Source organism: Helicoverpa zea, chromosome 22 (genome assembly GCF_022581195.2).
Source record: "Helicoverpa zea isolate HzStark_Cry1AcR chromosome 22, ilHelZeax1.1, whole genome shotgun sequence".
NCBI lineage: Eukaryota > Metazoa > Arthropoda > Insecta > Lepidoptera > Noctuidae > Helicoverpa > Helicoverpa zea.
Genome location: NC_061473.1, coordinates 4,702,898 through 4,728,089, shown reverse-complemented (window position 1 = coordinate 4,728,089; position 25,192 = coordinate 4,702,898).

Here is a 25,192-nt window from a genome sequence, read left to right as displayed (position 1 = left end):
ATTATTTGTTTTTGTTATTATAATACTAGGAAGACGAATAACTTACTGATTTTTCAATTAAGTAGTTTTTCTAGACTTATTTAAGTCTTGGTGGCTATTCTTCTCTAAGCAGATCAGCCAGCTACGCAGGACATATTTGCGCAAACACATATGTACTCACTATTCTTTCACTCTCATAGCGCTATGGGACGGTCATCATCATCCTCCGAGCCTTTTTCCCAACTATGTTGGGGTGGGCTTCCAGTCTAACCGGATTCAGCTGAGTACCAGTGCTTTACAAAAAGCGACTGCCTATCTGACCTCCTCAACGGTCAACGGGACGGTAAAGTAACCATATAGGCTTCCTACTACTCATATTCCAACAAGAAAGCAATAAGAACTTAATAAGACATTACTTTTACTAAAACCATAAAAGAATCCTGATGATCTTTTAAATACAATATGCTACCACAAAAGGTTGCTATTAAAGCAAATAATTATCCTTCTACTAACAGCCAAAGGTACTAACAATATAATAAATGCTACCATTTATAAAAGGAGTTACAAACAAACATACAGTTTACATCGACATAAAGATGAAGACATAATTACAGCTATTTAATTAAAACACATAATTATATGAAGACGCCTTCCGAACGATCTCACTAAATGTCCCTTTTATAATGTGAGGCGTTTGTTTCAAAATGGCTTGAGAGTCTTGGAGTATTAATAAGACAAGCTATAGGAATGTACCTGAGTTCTAATGAAAGTATAAACATAGTGGCCGAAACAATAATGCTTCAACCGACAAGAGTAACAAATAAGTTTTCATTCCACAGATCTTTGTCTGATCTCCCTTTACTTGTACCACTGAGGTACAGTTGCCACAATGCCTTTAAAGGATGTAAACAAAACATTTAAACACGTAGGTAGGCCAGCTTAACTTCTCCAGTAAGTACTTGCCATATATTAACCTCAAGACTTACCAAAAGATATCTTATGCCCTAAAAACTGGGTTGAAGAGGACAGATAGGCAATCACTATATGTAAAACACTGGTACTCGGTTGCATCCCAATATATCGCTTTTAATGAAAATTTTACGAGCAAAAGTGTGGTTTATTACCTATTTGCAAAATAAAAAATACCTATCATTTAGCATTATAGTTCGGCCATTCAGAGAATGCGTTCCTGACACGTCGCGATTGAACTGACGACGTAATAACATTCATTGATTATTGATATAATAATGTTGTTTTAATGCTCCTCAATTGTTAAAACGGTAAACAACCAGCAAAAATATTTTTATCGTAACTGCAACGCCATTGCAAAGTTACGTCGTCAGTTCAATCGCGACGTGTCAGGAACGCATTCTCTGAATGGCCGAACTATAAGTGTATGTTTTTAACCTGTGACAACAATACATGGTCTCATCCATACCCCATACTAAGCCACTTATAGTAGTCTTAACCGCTGTAACGTACTTGAGGCATGGCACCGGTGACGTTACACTAACGTCTTGCATATGACGTGATAATTGGCGCGCCCTCAAAACGCCTCTAGGTATAAATAGTAGGTAAGCCATCAATGGAATATGTAAGTAATAGTTTTTTTCTAACGGTTATTGAGAAATTAAAGCCTGAAAGCTAAATGGTTCGGGGGAACATGAATGTACTTTAAGACCCTGATGAAAAAAGCATAAATATCCGTCTAACTCTAAAACTCAACATCCAATCACTTTAGCTATCTTGGTAAATAAAACGTGTTTCGCATAAAATAATTTATTTATTTAGTAAGGATTCCGTAATAACTATATGCAATGAAGATGAAGACATTTAAAAGAGAATACTTATAGTAATCTTAACCGCTGTAACGTACTTGAGGCATGGCACCGGTGACGTAACGCTAACGTCTTGCATATGACGTGATAATTGGCGCACCCTCAAACTGTCTACCCTGCAACTTGCACTTACTATTATCTAAGTATTGCAATATGAGAAAACTGAAAACTCAGCTTGTTAGTATGTTTAGTTGTTCAGATCAGACCCGAGAATGCTGCTAATCCCGGACCCGTGTCTGAAATAAAAAAATCTTTCAATCATCATCATCATCTTTCGAGCCTTTTTCCCAACTATGTTGGGGTCGTCTTCCAGTCTAACCGGATTCAGCTGAGTACCAGTGCTTTAAAAGAATCTTTCACTGTTGGATAGCCCATTTATCGAGAGGCTTTTTACCTTCTGTCCGGGTACGGGAATTAGTTCCCTCTAGACGCGGGTGGAACTGCAGGAAATCAGCTAGTATTCTACAAAGGAATATAGCATTAAATGCGAGTCATGTGCAGACAAAGGCGTCTAGTAGCGGCTTCTCAACGGGTGGTCACACCTGTTTTTATTATTGTAGTGTCTAGGATATTATGTGGATTTGTAGGATTTTTGCTACAATTTATAGGTATTTAAAAACAAGTTATTTAAAAAATAATTTTGTTCAGAAATGTTAATGGATTTTTTTATGTCACCCAAATAGAAAAAATGTCTATATGTATTATGCAAGTGACTGGTTATTGCTTCCTTTACCTCATTGTTTTTTTTTTGTAAATAGAAAAATAGTGTTGTTTAGTTTAGTAATAAGTTTTGAGCAAGCGCGTTAATTAACGCTCATCCTTTTTCTGTATGAGAAAAGGCCAGTGTCCTGTGGCGGGGCCATAAAAAGGCTGATATATTTCATATTTCGACCTTAAAAAAAAACTACGAACTAGGAATAGGTAGTGCGTTATTTTTTTTTTTCAGATTATTTTAATCAAAGATTCTAAGATTAAAGATCTTTGAAATCGGCCAAATGTCATATTCATACCCACGTTGAATTTTATTTTCGTAAATATGACTCCATACTTCTTAGTTAATAGCAACAATACAAAAGCCTTTCTTGCCAATAATAAAAATAACGATTCTCAATATAATTGAGGCCAAGAGTCAAGCATTGGTCTTGGATCTTGATATAAAAGAAGTAAAAAATAAATAACGGATCAACACATGCGCGGGTCCGTTGAGACTGAGAGGAAACCGATGGGGTGAACAACATTTTGAGTGTGCTATTGACTTTTTTTGATGGTATAAATATGGAAGGAAATATTATTGAAGATTTTCTTTATAAATAGGGGGCGGGTTAAATAATGTTTTTCTCTTGAAAACTTATGTATGTACAATATTTTATCATAAAGGAAGGTTTTTATGGTAAGTAGATACTTGGACAGAATTCTTCGAATAATAATTTATAAAGTTATTTCATAAACGAAATCATAGTCACAACATTTATATATGTTTATATAATATGTAGCTGAGTCTCTCATTATTTTTAAGAAAACTTATATTTACCTCATTAAAGACACAATAAATTCCTCACAAAAAAGACACATTTTCTTAAGAAAATTTCCTTAAACATCTTCATTTCCCTATTTCATCCTACTTTTAACCACACAAGAAACAATTTCTTAATGCTTTAACTTGGCCTACCCAACATTGTCCACCCCTGGCGAGGGTGTAGGCACCTGCGCGTGGGCACGTGCCAACTGTCCCGTGTCGCCCCCCCCCCCCCTCTTCCCGCCGACGCCGCGCACCCCTCGCTGCTTCCGCTGCATCCGGCGAGAGCCTCCGACATGTAATACTTTTTATTTTCTTTTTATTGGTTGGTATCGGAACTTTTTTGAGTTCGATTAAAATGGTTCAGTGTGTAGTTTTTGTACTTATTGTGTAGTTTTATTAATAAAACAGAATATGATTTGAAGTATCTTGACTTCTCTGATTGGGTTCTGAAATCTGAAGTTCTTTCTTGAATAACGTAATAGACAATACCAACAATAATTTATTCTGATTTTAACAGTACATACCTTCAGACCTACATCTACATATGTGGTATATGCTCTCATTCTTATTGGATCGTGTGTGTCAGTGTTGTTTTGGAAATATGGTCAGTCGAGTAAAAAACTTTCTTTCCAAAAGCATCACCCTCAAGTCAAGGTAGTCAAGTACCTACAACAGTAAAAATATTTCTATACAGTCCTAACCATACAGTCTATCGAATTTGTAATGAGATTTTCTATTTATTCAGTTTTCAATTTTAACTATGTAATTTCGGTTTACTTTTAAATTCCATGCAAAAGAACGGGTGTTGGAGACCAAGAACAGATCTATGTTTGTAAATACTAAATACGAAAGAAACGTTTTAAGAATTTAAAGGATTGCGATTCTAAAATTGGACCACAGCTTTCGGCCTGCACACACAGTTTCGAATCTTTCAGCAGTTTTTCTTACTATTGCTGTGAATAGCCCAGATTGGTAGGCTAAGCATAAAGAAAACTGATCAATCATACCACCATCATCGTCATACAACTAAGACGCAATAAATGCATCATAAAATCTTTATCCACCACCATCTAAAAATAAAAGTAAGAATAAACGCTTCAAACATTTAATTACATCGTTAGGAGTCTTCATCGCGAGCCGCGCATCGGACACCGACCAGACGCCCAATGCTCTCAACCGTTACACCACTGCCTTAAATACTATCGGCAAATCCGTTGCTCAACGGTCAAAATGACCCAACAAAAAAACTATATCAACCACCTTGCAAAACACAAAGCGAATCATTAAAAAGAGACCACTCCATTGTCTAGCAGACAACGAACCAACTTTCCCATATCGAACGAAAAAGGATCTACTCCTTTGTCCTCCGATACAGTTTTGCAAAGAAACTAGACCGTTCTCACGCAACGCAAAAATTTCGCCGATAGACAAACGTCCGAAAATAGGAACTGAATAGATGACAAACAATAAAATAGATTCGCGAAAGGGATTACAAATAATGCCTTGTAAGAAAGGGGTGGTTTTCTAAAGAAGGGTCAGTGAGGTCACTCGAGGCGTAGGGCTGACCCTATAACTCACGGTGCAGCGATTTCGGGGTGTTTAAACTGGCGTAAAGGGTTGTCGTGACCTCTAAGACCTTTTGTATTGTGTGTGCGGGTCAGCACGGGTTGGCTACCTGGACCGGCCGGGCGGGCTGACCCTGCCCAGGAATGGACAATTAAAACGAGAACGCTGCACCAACGGTAATTTGGAAAATCGCGATAACCTTTCTCTTTTATAAAGTATTTAGTTGATAGGTTTGTGAAGCCATTTGTATCGTTTTATATGAAATACCAGTTCGAGTAACGACTGCTAGGAATGGCGGTTCACAATTTTATGGTGCTCTTAAATTCTATGGTTCAGTTCTGAAGGTTTTCAACGGATCAATCGAATTATGTGTACTTTATTCAATTGCTTTTATTTCTGTATCTAGTCTATAAATATCAATCAATAGCAACCTTTATTTTTGCTTAACCTACTTCTGAAACATGTCAATGTCTGTGTTTATAGTTAAGACTACTTCTTTGTAAGTGATATTTAGTTTTAATTTCCGTTCCAATAATTTCCAGAAGTCCAACCCTTTCAATAGACCTTGTTTAAATTGCGATACATAACAGCCACACTAGACTGACGTATAACGGTCATAACTTCACAATAATAAGCAATACCGACCATTCTATTATGTTCGCATTATATTAAAATCACATAAACATTTGCCAACGGCGAATCCGTAGGGCGTTGATGGACAATGCAAAAAATAGAGCATAGAAAACTATTTCCCATAAAAATTGTAGCGCGAAAAGGGTTTGGTCATACAAGCGGTCTTTGTTATGGACAGTGAGAAATTTTGCGTGGTCTGAATAGGCTACAGTTAGAAATGGGTCAGTTAGACCGGCAGGTACTAAGGATAGTGGTGTATTGTTCCGTCGCATCGCAGGGTTATGCAAATTGGTTGGTCACGAACAATGGAGCGATCTTTGTGAGATGGGAAGACGGCGGCTGCTTTTTGAGATAGATATATCGGATCTTTGTGTTGTGATGATGTTTGAAATCATTGACATGTAATACGGGTAAAACGGGTGTCGATGATCTGTTAAGGATAGATTTTTGACATATTATGTAATTCAGTGGATGATGGTCGCCCTGAGTATTTAAAAGGTGTATCCGGCCTACCTATAAAACTTTAACTACCTGCCCACCTACTTACATGGTCATAACGTTTTTGCGTTCAAAAACATATATTGAAGGGTTGAAATTCAGCAATTGTTGTGTGTATTTTTAACCAAAATTATTCGTCATATCTGATTAGATTCTTATTACATTCCAGTTAGAATATTGATCCAATTTCCATACTTATGTCTTGTCATCAGTGGAACTTTTATCTAAGGAACATAAAGATATGGATTTATCGTTCATATAAAGAAGGCAGAAAGTCTGACAACCAGTCTTACCAAAGGGTTGCCCAAATAACTGGGTCGAGCAAGTCAGATAGGCACTAGATCAATGTAAAACACTGGTACCCAGCTGCACCCGGCAAGACTGGAAGACGACCCCAACATAGTTGCGTCAAGTCTAGGCAGATGATTTTAACTTAAGCTGCATATACAGAAGCTAGTACTAAATATAGCATAACGTTGGCTATAAAATGTCCTCAATGTAGCCGACACGTATGAACGATCAGAGGTCAAGTCAGCATCTTGTTGACTCACGGTTTCTTAGTAGTCAGATGAATGTCCTCTAATGTTATAGGTCATTTGTATTGTCATTACTGAGTCGGTAGACTTGGTTTTATATTTTTTCTAATTTTAATAAATAGTGTATTTTTCTAAAAATGTAGGCAGTACCTAATAGATGGTAAAAAGTAGCGATAACTGAAATTCTATGAATCATTGCAATTCTCATCATTAATCCAGAGGAGATTTGTCTTAGAGTAAATAAAGTGTAAGCCCAATTTCTTCTTTATGTAGATATTACAGGAACCCATTAAGTAGGTATTCCTCCCTTCTTTATAAAATTGAAATAAAAAAAAACCTTTGTGATTCGCATTATACCTCTACATACTTACCTAAACAAAAACGTTAGATGGCGCTGCCGTACTATTAAAAAAAAAGAAATCGTGTACTTTAGTGCTTTATTATCCGACTTTCCAAGAAGGAAGAGGTTCTCAATTCGGATGTTTGTATTTCTTTTTATATAATTCAAATCAAGCCTTCATTTCTCTTCCTCATTGTTCTCTACTACATTATCATTTGGTAAATATATCGAAAAAATACCTTACTACTTATACTGTACAGTTTAGTTAAGATCTCCATTCTCACATACCATGGTTATCAGCCCGCATGACTGCCAAACGGTAAGTCGCCAGTCAACGAGCGAAACGGCTTCTTAATGAAGCGTGAATCAAGGTTACTGTAGGTAATATGGAATTTTGATGGCATTCTTTTGGACACCATACTTTACTTCATCGATGATCTCCCTACGGTTAATGAAAACTCTTGATGATCTTTTTAACCTGAATTTATTAATGTAGATCGACCGCGGAATTATTGAATAAGTTGTATTCTTTCGAAAAAAACTTAGGTACTGATATAAAACCTCTACAGTACCTAGGTACAGTTCGTGAGCCTACGCCACTGGTCATTGAGATGCAAGAGAGACCCATCATTCATACTCATGTTAGAAGTGCGAAAGTAAGTCTGTCTGATTATCGCTCTTTGAAGTTAAAACTATGTAACTGATCTTAATGAAAGTGCGCACATAGCCTAAAGCCTGAGAAATCATTAAGGTGTCTTTTTATCCAGGTAAAAGGATTAGTTCCCTCGGGACGGGCGTTAACGGCCAGCAACTTGTGCTGGCAAGTTCAAGTAAAAACGTTAAAAGAACAAACGTAAAAATCAATAGCAAGACATTTGTCTCACATCTGCTGTGCTCACTGAAGCGCACTGATAAAGATACATGTTTCACGATAACTGCATGTTTTAAACATAAACTACACACTTAATACACCCCTAAATTTAACGAAAATCCACCCTAAAACATAAAACATAAGGTCCACAGCAACAGCAAAGTTAACCCTGCGAAGATAACGTACGGGTATACAATTACATATTACGCTGTGAGCACATGCCAAACTTAATCTATCACACACATTAAAGTCTCATAATCATTATTGTCTAAGACCTAAGGTTCAAATTTCTTTGGTTTTTGTTTTGGGAAAGGTAAATAAGTGAGCGATTGAGGTCAACGATTCGCACCTTTGAAGCTCATTCCGTTATCAGTCGGCATAAGAAAATGGGGAGAAAAACAACTGTTTGGCCTTTTTGTGTCTTGAAAGATGTAATAACCTTTAAATACCTTTTGTAAATAAGCTGATTTACGTAGTTCAACTAGCTTCCGCCTGCGGATTTACCCACATACCGTGGAAACTTCAACACACACTCATAGAAGCACTTAGTCTTCCTCTATAAATCTGCCATCCAACACTGAAAGAATTTTCAAATCAGTTCCCGTCAGTCAAGTACCTAGTTGTGTACTAAAGACGAATGCTTCTTTCAAAAGATCGTAAATCAAATTGTCTAAAGCTTGTTATATCCTACTAATATTATAAACGCGAAAGTTTGTATGTATGGATGTATGGATGTTTGTTACTCTTTCACGCAAAAACTACTGAGTGGATTTTAATGAAACTTTACAATAATATAGCTTATACATCAGAATAACACATAGGCTACAATTTGTAAACATATTGTTCGAAATACTTAACCTGCGCAGACGAAGTCGCGGGCACCAGCTAGTCTTCCATATTCCAAAAAATATTCTTAAAATAATAGATTCAAGACGGGAAAACTAATTAGAGAGCCAGATAATTTTATCTTATCACTATCCCATGAGAAGATTCCTCAAAAGACAATTAATATCCTGAACAAAACACCATCCATTTTGCTAACACCCGGCTATTAAGATCATAACATCCAACATTCTAACCCTTCCAGCGTCCATCCGTACCAAAAATGACCCTATTTGATCTTCTCACTGTTAATCGCCTAACCCTTCACTGCTACGGTCAAATCCGCAGTCAGCAGGTAAAAGAAAACAAAAGAGACAATTGTGCAGCGGTGTCACGGAACTATAGGATCCGGCAATTTCCGGATAAAACCGGTTTCGACTGGTCCCAACCGTCTCATGCGTTGTTTATGGTAATTTGGCTGTTTATTGTTGAATATCTTTGTTTTTTTTTGGACGTGGGACTCGGAAGCTGACTTGTTGCAAATGGGATTAGTGGTCGTGTTATTTAGGTGTTTACAATAAAGGATTTAAACGCTTTAGATAAAGAACAGTCATTGTTCAATGTTAGTTTTTTTCATCATCGCAGAAAAGTTGCCTTTTTTCTTGGAATATAAGATGATGAGTGCCATTCACGATAGCAATAGCAGTTACTTAAAAGTCTCTTTGTTTCGTGTGGCATGCTATGGAGCTTCGATGCCAATCGCAAGAGTACTTGTAGGTGATCAGGAACTTACAAGTCCGACTGAAGACTACAGGCACTCCAAAATAACAGAACATCTTAGAACCAAAACTCAAAAACAATTCGTTCACACTTTTTTGCAACTTAAACAAACGGAAGATTAAGAATCCTTGCTTTCCCTCGAAGCAGCATGACCACTTATAATCAATCATCTTGCGTCCCCACTGTCCTGTCTTTTATGTCCTTTATATTTTTTGCACAACTCCCTACGACAGTGTTTATGCAAATTTTTGGCAATTAAAACTTTGCACGTATAACGGTCTGCGCGTCTTTTGTTGCTATCGGCAGCTGACAGTTGGAGTTTAGATAAAAATAACATAAGAGATAAATGCTGGCTATTTGTTTGTTTTGAGTGAAGCTGGGAATCAATTTTGAATGTTCGAGAAAGGCTAGTAGATAGAGGAGCTAAGATTTTGATATTATCTATACTAATAAAAAAAATGATTGGTTTTTTGTACTGGATAAACTACTAGACCGATTTCAAAATTCTATCACTGTTGGACAGCCACACTCTTCCCGAGTAACATAGGCTATATTTTATTCTGATACGGGCAGTAGTTCCTATGGGATGCGGATTAAACCGCGGGAAAACAGCTAGTGTTAAAATGTGTATGTTGCTATATTTTAAATCTATCTTCTAATCATTGAGGAAGTCTAATATCTGGTTGATAAATCGCGTCCTGTTTTTAAAATACTCTAATCTTCATGTCAGCTGAGCTAAAACTACTGAAGAAATGCGTGACCAATTAATTAATATGATGTCATTGAGGAATTGAATCACATGATTTTGATATCAAATGATTCAGATTCAAAGTTGAACGAATTTTGTTATATCATACATATCCACAATAGACGTTGACAATCGACTGTTTTGAAAGACAATTTTCTTCAGAAATAACTTGTGAAAAGATTTTCAGCCATAATATTTATTTTACTTCAATTTATTGACTTTGTCTAACAAGTAAAGAATAATGAGGGGCCAACTGTAAATCATACCCAAATGAATCTATATGTATAAGTCTGGTCCCAAGGCGTTCTAAATGTGATGATGATGTCCTCCTAGCTGATTACAGCGGCTGTTCTCATGTAAGGAGATCAGCCAACTGCGCAGGACATATTATAGTGCACAAGCATTTGCGCAGATACAGGTGCACTCACTATTCCTTCACTCTTATATCCCAATGGGAAAAAGAGGAAAGATTTGAAAGACGTGAAATTTCATTAGAGACTGTCAATTCTGCATAGAACAGTTCAGTATCGTATAATAGATTAGGTAAATATCAGAATGACGAAGTAATTTAATCAGCGAAGGCTGCAATAACCGCGCCTATTAACGATCCATTAAATTGCTTTACGTACATATATTAATATTTCAACAGACTGCGTTTGTACATTTATTTCATAGCTTTAATTTGTTTGGTGTATTCATTATAAAATTCACTAGTTTTTGCATGCAGTTTCGTTTGCATCCTTGTGGAATTTGTGCAAGATATTGAGATGAAATAGAGACGCTCGTGTTCTCAGTCTGTAGATGGATGACCATCCTGTCATAGGGAGTTCTTCCACGTTTCGGAAGGTAGGTATGAAGAGGCTTATGTCTTGAAGAGGGACAATGAAAAGTCTGTCGATGATGAATTTATTATTGAAATAAATCAATTGAGTATGAACACTAATAGTTTAGTAGTTCAATTGTACTTTTGTCAATGAAGAATGATGTAAAGACTAGATTAAGTAATCATCTATGATGACAATACGAAATTACTGAGAACTGATTTAGAAAATTATATTCATATCTTTAACCAAAGATAAGTAGGTACCTAGATGATAAAAATGTATCTAACTGAAAACAAATATGACAACGTACTGAAAATAGCAGATTGAGTTAATAAGCGTAATATTAATGAAGTAAAACTAGATAAAGGAGTAAAGCTATAAAATCTAATTGCTTTTCATGCCGAATTAGATATCCGAGGAACAATTAAGAATCAATATGTGGACGCTACACCAAGGAACACAATGTTCGTTTATTTGCTCCTACTGTTACCAAATATAGAAACAGCAAATGTAGTTGTAAAAGAGTATTCTATAACAGAAGTGAAAGTTGCAGGAAACGCACTGGTTCAAGTTTTAACTAAACCCATTGACGATGAGCAAAATCATTTAAGGAAAAAGGATCAAGAAGGTATGCTCAAATTACTAGGTACGGGGTTCATGGTACCTACATTTGAAAATGACAAGCAAACAAGGTTTCGCAAGATTCGTCATGGCCATAGGCCTGTTAAGTTTAAGTTGGGTATGCGTGATGGTGGTGGTAACCAGACTCAACCTTGGATACTGTTGATCAGACTTTTTACAAAGTTACTGGAGTACGCACCGATGTTTTTTAACCTTGGGGTAAACTAAGTACATGTTATTATATTTGAAGAATTAGTTGTGAAAGTATGTACAAATACAAATATTTGAAAAAAAAAGTATGTAAGTAATATTGAATGAAGTAGCTATATGCCTTCAATTTGTGGTAATAAATGATCATCAATATCAGTAAGTTTTCTGCAGTACTGTAATCATCCAATTCCTGCAGACTTTCCAAGATCGACTCACCAGGAATTTAGGTATTTATAAGTTCAGTGTTTCTTTATATCAGGTAAATTGTCTTCTAAAAGTTAAAAATCGACATATACATAAATAAGCATCGCTTTCTTTTGTAAAAATAAACTTTAAATAAAATTGAGTTTCAATTTATTTTTTATTTCTACATCGTCTTACACATTGACCAATACGAGTTAATAATAAATCTTAGCATAACAAATCTCACGCAGGGTTAATCCTGCCTCGCTGACCACTCATTCGAACCCTATTGACCCTTCTCAAATAACACTGCAATGAGACCAGGGGTCATCTGGACCAATTTGGGACAAAGGCGTTAGTTTGTAAAAAAATTGGATTGGTCAAAACTGACAATGGAGTGACCCTTGAAATTATCGTGAGTTGACCCTTAGGGTAAAGGAATAAAGGGTTGGGATTAGAGGTGTAACGGATGATGATGAATAGGGTAACTGTACCTACGTCTTTTTATTCTGACAATGAACTATTCAATAAAAAGGTGAGAAGATATTATTAGCTAGTGTGTGTCTCGGTATTAAATAATGGAATGGAAATAATATTTTTGTTTTATGTTTTTTACTATATTAATTAAGAATAAAATATCTGTTGCGACAGTTACAACTGTATTTGTTGAATAAAGTTCTGGTTTTAAGTAATCAACGCCCATCTGTTTACCTTTTAATGCTCTCTTCAAATCTCTTCTTTCATTTATAATTTAAATTTGCAAAATATAAGCAGCAAATTAGCCAAAATAGCTTTGTAATGTAAGAAACTTATCCCACACAATATATCTAAAATCAGTCAGTACCTCTTACTTTATCATCGGCCATATTTCGTCAGATTTGAAAGAGGTCTCAAATTGAATGGACACGACTTTCAGTTAATCATTTACTTAATTATTATTGGCATAGATTACTACAATTTAAATTAAAAAAAAAAACTAGTAAATATTTCTAATATTTAAACAAGTTACAGCCGAGCCTAACTTGTGTAAGCGATTGCGCACGCGGCCATTTCACGGTTGTGCTCTAGATCAAAGTGGGTGGCACAAATACACTATTAATTACGCATTATTACTGAGGAAATTCTTCTTTATATTAGATAGTGTTTTTAGAAAAAAATATAAAGTAGGTTTGGGTAAAATTAAGCTCCGTAAATATTTTTCTAAGGTAGGTATCATATAGGGCAGGGTATTGTAAAATCTGTTCTGGTCGTGTTGTAGATAAAATGGATGAAGCCTAATCTTTAAGTTCAGTGTGTTAAATAATCATTGTATTTTTTCTATACATTCGGTCCATATCGCAAATGAAGGATGGAGGTCGCTTCCAACAGGTATCTGTGGAGATCAAAGGGGGAGGCCTATGTTCAGCAGTGGACGTCCTATGGCTGAGATGATGATGATGATGATGATGATATCGCAAATAAATGTATTCAAAATATTCATGTTATGTAGGTACATACAAATGTTCAAGCCCTACCTCTTTATAACAGTGCAATACAGATTATAGCCCACATTAAAACCGCAAGTGAAACGACGCTAAAAAACTAGCAAGCTATAAACCCTGATTGCATTCCACGCCGCATTCGAAACACTAGTACCAATCACTTATCAATACGCCGATGTCACACAAATGAACTGAACATGTTCATACACATGCTGTTACTACTGCCAACAGTAGAACCGGCTAATTTAGTCATCAACGAGTATTCCATGAAACAAGTGAAAGTCGACAACAAACTCATAGACCAAATTCTGGCTAACATATTTCCAGAACACGATGACGAGTTTCAAAAAGAGGGATTTAAGGGTATAGTAAAGTTTAATGCTGAACCGGACCCTGAAGAAGCGAATGCAGAAGTAGAAAAGGAGAATGGGTTCTTAAAACCTTCGTTCGAAACTCAAGGACAAACCAGATTTAAGAAGATTACAAACAGAGCTAGTGAGGCCAAGTTCAATTTGCGCGGCACGAATTTGAACAAGAGTGATGTGAAAATGAAGGCAGTTGATGATTCTTCTGAGAAGGACCCCATGTATTTTTTGAGCAAACTAGTTATAAAACTAATGGAGTATCTTCCACCGAAATTTAAGGTACCTGTTAGAATGCCTCCTAAGAAAAAGAAACCGAAGTTATCTAACAAAAACGTGACGGAGGAGGTGAAAAAAGCGAAGGCGTAATAATCTGGTTGGTGAGACCTGGTTAAGCTTGCTTTCAGAATACATAAACTAAGGTATTTATTATGAATTTGTTAGTAATTAGTTACAGAGTATTGTCATACGTTTGTGTAACTAGTGTTAATGTAATTTAATTTGTAAGTTCTTTACTTGATGATGACTGAATTGAGTTGACACCAAAGGACAATGGGAAAATGCAGAGTTACAGATAAATCGTAAAAAAGCATATTTCAGCTTTAATGCCAATTATGGCCAATTCCACTGCCTTGTTCAAGTGTCAATTGTTCAAGAAAAATAGATAATACAAATAAATATGTTATTTTTGTTTATTAAAACAGGTAATAATTATCGTTGTTTCATTAAATGCAGCCACTTTCATTTATAGAAGCATTAGAATCTAATACATTGAATGATTGGTGTGATTAATATTATCAACATTCGAGGAAAGTTCCTATAAATAGATTCTAGATAAAGGCTCTGGTTTTAGCAGTGGTGATTCATAAAAAGATTATTTTAGATACAGTGAGAGTACCTATTTATAGTTGAGTGGCCTATATAACAGATTTGACGTCACTACATGTTGACATTAACTTATTAACAACCGTTTCCAATATTCTATCTATCTGTTGGTTTTCCTTAGAATTTTGACATTAATTACCTCCATTCAAGTAATATCATTCCTATAATATGTCTTGGTTATTTCGTATTGGTAAGCAGAGCAGCAAGATTGAAAATAGGGAGCGGTCGCTAGAGTCCAAAATAAGTAGGTACCTTCCGACACATGGAGGAACTCGTCATGACAAGACAAGATGGTCGCCCATCTGGACCGAATGCGCTAAGCGTTGTTTACCTTATGATCGATTCACTTCTTAGGTAAATGTACGTATATTAATGTGCAAAATACATACGTTTGTATGACGTACATTACACAAAACGTTTTTGAACCGAATTAATGACGAACAAAAAGTTGAGCGTTTAGCAAAAGCGACATTTTCTATATATTTCCCCTGAGATGGGGGTGAATAGATGTTTTTCATTGCTGAGGCGTGGCTGTGTTTCAGCCGAACCGCACCTAGCTTGTAATATTAATTGCCTTTTTTACCAATTATTGCCATAAATAGTGAATAACATAAAAGGCTTTAGATAGTCACAATAATTTGAGGCATTCGGCTTTCCTGGCTACATATACCAACCAGATAGATATACCAGGGTCGACCAGGGTCGTGTTTCGGGACGCAAGTGTTTTTGGGTTCAGGCTGTCACTTGAACATCTTTGGCAGTCGTTATGGGCAGACAGAAGCCAGTAAGTCTGACAACCAATCTTTATTTATTTATTCTTCAACCTTATCACTAACATTAAAGATATACAATCCAATGCGTTAATGAGGCACTTATCTAACTTTTTATAAAATTAAACACTCATTCTGCAACTGCATTCAAGGCAAAAAAGCATGGCAAAATTAAACACAAGACACACATTTACACAAAATAAAATTGAAAATTATAACAATCAAATAATAAAATTAAACAATAAAATAATAAAATTAAACAATAAAAACAAAAGTACTATACACCTAATCTATATAACATAATATAAATAAAATCACCTTTGCGAGTTCACTGAACTGGCAAGAAAAAATGACAATATTTCTCTGGATTTCGTTAATAGTACGGATCGCTGGCGTTTTGGCCAGTAGGTTGGTCCTGGCGGTCGGCACTGCCAGCAGTGGCGGGCGCCGTCGCCGTCGTCTCTCCACGTAGCGGTCCGGCACACAGAGACACAAGCACCGTAGTACCCCGGGATTGTGCTCCTTGCCACGGAGTAATTTAATTAAGTACAGTACAAGTGTAAATTCCCGCCGCACCTTCAACTGGTTGTACCCGACCATACCCAGCACAAACAATGTGGGGTACATAAGCGGGTACAGCGGATACACCCCGTACAGCCTCCAGTACAAGTGGCGCGTGAACTTGTTCTGCACGCGCTCCAGCATGACAGAGTACTTGGCTTCGTGTGGAGCCCATATGACACCACCATACTCCAAGTGACTCCTAACTAGTGCGTCGTATAATACCCTTACTGTTGTTATATTCGTAAAGCCCTGCGACTGCCTAAGCACAAGGCACAGCCTAGGTTTCTGTACGCCTTCTTACATATGTTAATAATGTCATCTTACCAAGGGATTGGGTTGCCCGGGTAACTGGGTCGAGGAGATCAGACAGGCAGTCGCGCCTTGTAAAACACTGGTACTCAGCTGCATTCAGTTAGTCGGGAAGCCGATCCCAACATAGTTGGGAAAAGGCTAGCCAGCTGATAAGTTTACGCGATTAATAGTTATTTGTTATACAAGAGTGCAAAGTTGATTTTTAACCGCGTGCTCAATTTTGAGGACCGAGCAAGCGAAGGATTCTAAAATTGAAACACGAGCGTAGCGAGTGTTTCAATAATTAGAATCCTGAGCGAAAGCGAGGGAATCAAAAGAGCACAAGGTGAAAAATCTTTACACTGGAGTGCAACACGTAACTTTTCATCCCACCTCATCGAGGAAATGCAAAAAAACAAAATGGCGCGCACATATGAGTATCAAATTAAATAGAAGTACGTAAAAGTTCATTTATTTGAAAACGTAATTTAAAAATGAAACGAGGTTAAAAATCTATGTAAAAACAATAATAAAAATTACTTAATTAATTGAATAATTATTTTAAGCAGTATTTTATTTATTTAATATGTATTTGTTTGAAAAGTATTATCAAGATTGTCACAAATGGAGTATTGCACACGATGTTCTAAATTCAAATCACTTTGCCGCTCTAGAGGATAAAAACGGCTTTTGCGCTCAGATATCAAAGGGTAAAACTACTCTTTCCGAGATGGTGTGTTGAAAAAGCATTGGTAACTATGGTAACGCTATATATTTTAAACGGTTGTGACGTCACCTTCCCGCTCCACTTCTCATTTGTGTCTCATTAAAATATTACTTCAATAAACATACTCAGAATATTTTAATTCATATCTATTTTGATAAGCTTACATTTATACTAGAATTAAGTAATTTTATAACTGTGAAGTGCAACTACTGATGAAGTAAAATACAATAGTTTGAATTCTTCATTTGTTGAATGAGATGGCGTTATTTTCGGTTGAAAGTAAGGTCATTTTTATGAAATAAATTTTATTTATATTTACCTCCTTGTAACCAGAATAGATTTATTTAACAATTAACACATATATACACATAAATAAACACCTCCTTGTCCCTGTCCGTCCGTCTATCGCTATATTGTATCTTATGAACTTGATTGAACTATGATTAGTTAGAGCTAAAGTTTTACAGATAATGTATTGTTGTCGCTATGACAAAACATACTGGAACTACAATAAAATATATATATTTTTTTCAATTAACATGATTTTAATGGTTCGTGCCCCTTTGTGCACGAGTCCAATTCGCACCCGTTTTATAATTATTTTAAGACACTTTACCAACTACCCAATTGATTAAAGATCCATATAGTTTGTGCATTTCTCAGCAACGCAACAGTAGTACGCGTAGAAACGTGAATTATGCAAAAGTTACGTAAAGCAGTTTTTTGCTCGGATTAGAGAGTAAATGGAGTGCGACGCTTCGTGTAATTTTAGTAATGCAAACTGTAATGTTTCATGTCTATTGTATGAAGTCGGTAAGTACTATGCAAGACAGGTGGGTAATGCCTGTTTTCAGTGGTTTTGTTGTGGTGATTTCACATCAACAGCAAAAATGATTTAAATGGAATTAGGTACACAGACTGGCTAGAGCCTACGGAAGGACATAGGCTACTTTTTACCCGGTCGAGGGAAGTGGTTCTTTCCGGACGTGGGCGAAACCACGGGGAACAGCTAGTATAAAGAATAAACATTTTGTGATGAGAGAGGCTAAAGATTACACGACATAAAGTGTAGGTACCACTCAAAAGGTCACTTAATATCAACTATTGATTGTCAGTCAACAGAAGACGTGTATCTGACACTTTTCATTGACAGATTTTTATTGATTACTAGCTTTCGCCCGCGGTTTCACCTGCGTCCCGTAGCCGGATGGTGACAAAAACTATCCTAAAACCTTCTCCCGGGTCTAAGTTACCTCCCCTCTAATTTTCAGCCAAATCGGTCAAGCCGTTTTCATGTTATGTCGTGACAAGGGAAAGCGGGTTTCATTTTTATATATGTATATAGAATATAGATTTATTTAGTACTCCATTATTTACTTCTCGGTGTCACAATATGATTCAGTTCAGTTTTGCATGGGAATGTGTGGAGATGAAGTTACGTGGCCATTGATATGCGAGTGTCTGCAGTTTTTACTTCATATTGTACGTGGAAATCGTTGTAATAGACCAACTCTTGAGGAAATGTTTACCCGTTGCTTTGAGAAAACGGTTTCACTTTGATAAGTAGCATTTTCTTTGGGAAAACCGTCTTTGTGTCAAGTTTAATGAACAAAAACTATTTAGGGAATAGCCAAGCCGCCAGGCTATCGTATAGACCACAGCTTCGCTCTCAATACCATGAGATTTTTTGGGGAGTCTAAAATCACATCAATTATGACTCACAACTGCCGTACTCCTTGATCATGATTTGGCGTTTCGGGACTAACTGTTTAGTCAAAAATATGACCCATCACGACCTGGGTCGGAGAACAGTTGCTATCCATTTATTATAATTACCTACGTATTAAACACTTTTATCTTTATCAAAAGTCGAGAGTCCATCTCTACCGTTGACCACCAAAAAAGATAGATAGATATTCAAATTGCGAACTGATCTTTTGTCTGTAGTCTGTTAAAAAATTCCCTTTCAGTACCAAAAAGCGCAGGCGCGTATTGATCCTATTTACCGACAGATAAAACAAAAGATAGTAATATCTCGTGGCTATAACCCTAAAATGCACCCCAACGGCTAAATAAAGGTGTGTCTACATATATGCAAAGTTTATCTTGTTAGCCGTGTTGTGTATGCTGTGTATGTAGTGTATGATTGTGTATGCTCCCCCGAGACGCGCGTGTCTCTAGTCACCGCAGTGAAATATTAAAAACAACACCTAACTGCCGATGTATAGTCGGATTGGTGAACATTGGTAGAAAAAATGGTGGTAAAAAATAATAATGTTTTTTTTCTGCTAATTTTGTTTCATTACTTTTAGAGACACTATGTACATTTTCCATCTGTTTCTTGTTTTAAATAATAAAATATAAAGAGATGTATCAAGTTCATCTCTGCGTTGGGGATGGCAGGTAGGCAGTCAAGTTTGTAAAATGCTGGTACTCAGCTGCATCCGGTGAAACTGGAAGACGATCGTAGTTGGGAAAAGGCTTGACAGATAATGATCACAGAGATCAAGCCACTTGTAACTAACCATACAGCTTTAGACACTGCAATGGTATGTCAAGAAGCATTGTAGATACGCATTACTAAGTAGGATATAGTTATCGGCACGAACCTTGAGCTCTGACTTTCACCTGCGCAGAAGTAATTTATTGGGTCCCCTTTTTGGTATGAAGTGAGGCACGGGGGTGGGCTGATGCGATGATTGGCCCCTAGTGCATCGCGTCATAGCCGTCACTCGGGATTGGTTCTTTGCTAATAAATCACTTCTGCGCAGATGTAGGTCAGAGCTCAAGATTCGTGCCGATAACTATATCTGAAACATTGTATGCCATACAAAACTGTCTATCCTATCCAAAGACATGACATAACTTCACATACCCACCACCAATAATGATCTCGATCAATAAAACCAACATTTACCTGCAACTCCAATTAAAATTCTCTCTAATAACTACCTTCGTACGCCAATTCAGTTCGCTCGTCCTACAATGACAGACGCCAGTGAGTCTCGCACACACACAGACGTAGTACGCACACATGCATACAGATAGCGACTGTGACTCACCTGAGGGTGTATGTGGGGTGACCATGTTTAGTGAGGGACATGGATAAAGGGGGGTTAAAGGGGTTTTTTGGGGAGGAATTTGGTATGTTTTGTCTCGAAGTAAGTTATCTTAAAGGTATGAACAAAATTGTGATATGGAGTAAAAAGAAAGATGTACTAGAGTATTTTCTTCGAAAATGATTACCGGCCTGCAAGATGTCTTGAATATTTTTAGGGCAACGTGTGTTAATTTCTTTTTGAAAATGAAAAACTGATTTAACTATATCATTGCCATAAATCCTAGTATTATCAAGGACAGAAAATGTATGAAGAGCTCGACCTCTTCATACAGATTTTTCAACATAAGATGCATTGTTTATGCATGGCTTGCCTGATAATTAAGAAGTGTCAGTATAACAGGTAAGTACATTCACATAATTCCTTAACCCCACAAAAACAAAACTACAAGAAAACCGCAGAAACAACTACAAGAAAAAAAGTCGGAAACTAACGTTATCTTAGTTATTTAAAGAGGTTTATAGTGTTCGGAAGGTAAAACAGATTTCCTCATGCATGACTCTATCCTGAAAACCACCCAAAGCATGGTGTCCACAGGTGTACATTTTACTTGCATATCGATTCAGCGCTCCCTCGGCGCCGGGGGAGGCGACGCGCGCTCTTTTTATGTCCCAATCCGAAACGGGACGAATGCCTTCCACTTCCCTGAATTGTGGACACCGTACTTTTACGAAATGCCAGACTTTATTTGATGGAGTTTTCGTTGGGTTTTCCAATGCAATTGGTTAGGTGTATTTTTGATGTTGTTTGTTGGGCATGGAAAAGGAGATGGGTGGTGAAATAATATTCAGTTTATCAGGAAAACTTATACAGTACGTATCGTTTTCTGAGATAGGGGTTTGAAGTATTACTTGAGTTGAGAGAGGCTCTACCTACTGCAATATCACAATAAAAATACGCCCTTATGTAGATATCCTGAAAAGAACTCCTATGTACCTGCTTCTCGTTTTGTGTTTATTGTAATTTGTTTATTTTCAGTTTATTATTTTATATGTATACTTTTTTGTTTAATTGTATATCAATGTGTCACACGCGTAAATAAATATATTTTCTTTCTTCTTTCTATAATTATTAGACTGCTACTAATCGTTTCTGAGATTTCCTGATGAGGAAGGTGAGTGAGAGCTGTTTTGTCCAAGTTCTACGTAAAAACATATTCTATGGATGCAGAAAAATACCAACATAAGAACCAACATCATGATTATGCAGTCATAAATCATATTTCGTCATAATTCATCATGTATTTCGCCATAATTTGCAGTCTACATAACAAAGCTGACCTATTTTCGCCATCGAAACCAATTGAAGATCAAAATAACGGTGTTCATTTGTTTCTCAGAACCCTACATTATCCTATATTACCTACTTGAATATGGCTCTCGTACAATTGGCTGGGACATCGCGTGGGATAAGACTCGGCCACTAATTCTATTATCTGAGCTATTCTGTAGGATTACACGTCACGCAGATGTCATTGTGTGTCGTTTTCCAGTGGTTTCGACACGGAGGTCAAAAGGTTATAAATTGTAAATCTGAAGATTTGATTATGTAAGGAATCTCTCGGATGAACAAAATATATGATTGAAAACGGTGTAAGAATTCTTCACTGTGTGCTACAGAACATTTATGAACCTTAAAAACGAAGAGAAAACCAATCAAAAACAAAATACCTACTAAGCGATAGAGTAGACCGCAGACGGTCTAAACCGCAGAACACTAGGTATTTTTACCCCATGAATCGCCCCAAGCTTATCCTATGAAAATTCAAGTATGACTCAAGCATTCAATAACATAAGTACGTCATAATTCGACACACATACGTATGTAATAAAAGAAATTAGCAAACAAACAGATCGTTAACCGCAAGTCGGCTTTGGCTCGCGACGTTACCGTTAACTGATTTGCGTAAGATCATGTGTCATCGGGGTGGTTACATATTTTGGTAAAGGTATTGACTGTCTAAAAGATAGATTTGCACTAGGTATAGACACAAATATATAGGAAAATATAAAATGTTGTTTTCAAGTTGGAGTTCGAATAGCGAATGTTAGAAGAAGTGTGTATGTTTTTATAATTGCGATTTATATTTTTTTTGTTTCTGTAAATAAAGAAAAATATTTTTTGACGATACAAATAAACTTTTCCATGCCAATTGATGAAACTTTCAGGTTTTATGGCTAGTTTTTTTTGTGTCGACATAAATGGAAAACCACACGTTTTACAGTAAACAACGCTTTTGCGTAAGCTCAGTATGTCACAGAAGTACGGACAACAGACTCTGTCATTCTATTGTTGAAGATATTGTTAGCCGCTATGAGAATACGCAGATGAATAGGTTTAATTTATAAGTGTGTTGGAAACACCGAAATACATCTAAGTGGTATGTAATACAATTGTTCTATGCATAGAAAAAGCAATGTAAATATAATGTACTTAAAGATAAGTGAAGGACGTTCTGGTGCACGGTGGACGAATGATTTAAAGAAGGCAGTAGATAGTAAATAGATAATGGCTGCCCAAGACTGGGATGGTTACACTTTATGGGGAAGGCCAGCGTTCAGCAATGGACGGCGATATGCTGATATGTCGATGATAGATTAATAGCTTTAGACGTTGCTCTGCAATAGGAAATACATCAATAACATGGGTGCATTTACGGACATCATTCACTCTTGAACAAACCCAAAAAGCGTCACCCGATGCTGAAGTGCCTTGCAAGAGGTCAACATTTGAATTTCTCTCAAGTTTAAGATAATGAACCAAGACCATGCTGATCAGTAATTATATTTAGAGAAAACTGGAGCTCATAAGATCTAGCTATCATCCTCCTTTAATTTGGATCTCCATAATTCTTGGATTATTTCCAACGGCCTCTATCAAGTACTTCGACCTACCTACCTCTGAACCCAAAACAGCGAGTCAGTGCATTGATCTCGTCTAATTATTCAATAAGGTAGTTGACCCACACTGAGTAATTGTAATAATTCAAGCAACTCAATTGTTTATGGGACAATGGACACCATAATGACATAGCTTTCTACGGATTTTGGACCAACAATATGGCGACTGCCAAAATGTTAGGAACCTTTCTTTGAAACGCAGTTTTGATGTAAGAGATTTTTTACTTGTGTCGTCATCAACATAGAAAAGGGCTAGAGGTTTTAAATCTTCTCACTACTACTACTTTTTAAGAGACGGGCTAGGCTGACCGTTAATAATTGGACATCGTCATCTGCTTAGTCTTTTCCCAACTATGTTGGGGTCTGCTTCTAGTCTAACCGGGTGCAGTTGAGTACCAGTATTCTACATAGAGCGACTGCCTATCTGACCTTCTTAATTCAGTTACCTGGGTGACCTAACAGACCTAGGGGAGACTGGTTATCAAAATACTGGCTTCTCAATGCTTTCCAAAAATGTTCAAACGACAGCCGGGACCCACCAATTGATTGTGTCTTACAAAACACGGAGGAACGGGTGGTTTCAAAATCTTATATTCTATCGACCCTTGCGGCTGTCCCTTAACCCCGAGCTCTTCCCATTATAGATTCAAAGATCGTGATTACAAATACTATAGAAATCAAAGCTTCCTTGAATATCACAGATAACATCTTCAATAAAATCTAGACTAGTTCTATATCAGCATGAACTAGATTCCAAACGATAATTGTAAACAGTTCAATGACGGAAATAAATAAAATCAAATAGATAAGTGCTCGATTCCATGTGCAATGGGTATTTATTTTTAACCTAGAACCAGTCTGTTACGTCAACATATTATTTACTGTTGGTATGAAAATAGATTTTCTATTTCTTGTATGTTTATATAGTATTCCGTACTTCTGTAGAGCTGACATTTTCTAAATAAACAGAAGCTATTTCCATAATACTCAGGTATTGAATTATTTCTAAGTGTCTACTCATTTTCGTTGCATTAGGAATAATCATTGTATTCCTCCAAGATGGCTCTCCATTCTAAATATCTCATATAGGTTGATTGTCTCTTCTTCCCGAAGGGTCTCCTGCAAATTTCAGTCGTTTTGGCTTCAAAACCCGAAAAACAAAGGCAGATTTACTTTCAGATTTATGATATTAGCAATGATTCTTTAAGATCCCTGAAACATGTCACGAAAGAATGATTTCTTTAGGTCAGATAAAAAATAAGAATTCCTAACTACATACCTACCTACTTCTTTCACTTTCTAGTAGCGGCATCACTTAGTTTTTTCCTCTTCAAATAGTAGCCAAAGTGCACTTCCAAAGCCTTTTGTGTTAACAAAGATAGTAATAAAATTTAAGAGGACGTATCTACGGTCAGGTGGCCGGCAGTTTACGTTGTAGAGGAGATAACGTCCGTCTGTCCGTCTGTCCGTCACATACTCGAGAGATGAATCCAACATCCCTGGCCATAGGTTTTGAATTGATAGAGCTGACAAAGTTTTTAATCTGTTTCTGTAGTTTTAAATAGCGATCGATATAAATAGCTCGATAGGGTCATTGGAGTACAATTTACAATGGAGAACAATAAAAAGTATTTATTTAAAACACTTTAAACTAAGTATATTTACAGAACTTAAAACTATAAAAACTAAATGATTTACAATCATGGTATAACGTCTAAGTATTTAAACAAAGTATTTAAATGATTAGTAAAACAAAGTACTTAGTTATTGAGTATTTAAATGATTATACTCTTAACTCTTCTTTTCAGATAAATTAATTGAAATTATTTTTACAATATATTCCCCCATTGTAAGTAATTTACCTCTATAACAGCTTGTGTTCTTCACATAGAAATAGGTTAGGTTCTATTGAAAATAGTCACGTCATTTATCTTTATCCAAACGTCCCTCTAAGCAAAACACCAATCCGCTCTAAATCTTCATAGCTCTACCAACCGGCGCGTGCGCACGATAATAGCGGCATTCCGTACTGCGTCTGAGCGATAATGACTAAAACGTTCGTCCACACCTTTAGATAAATACTCTCGACACCAACAGTATCGCGGGACCACAAAAACTGTAATTG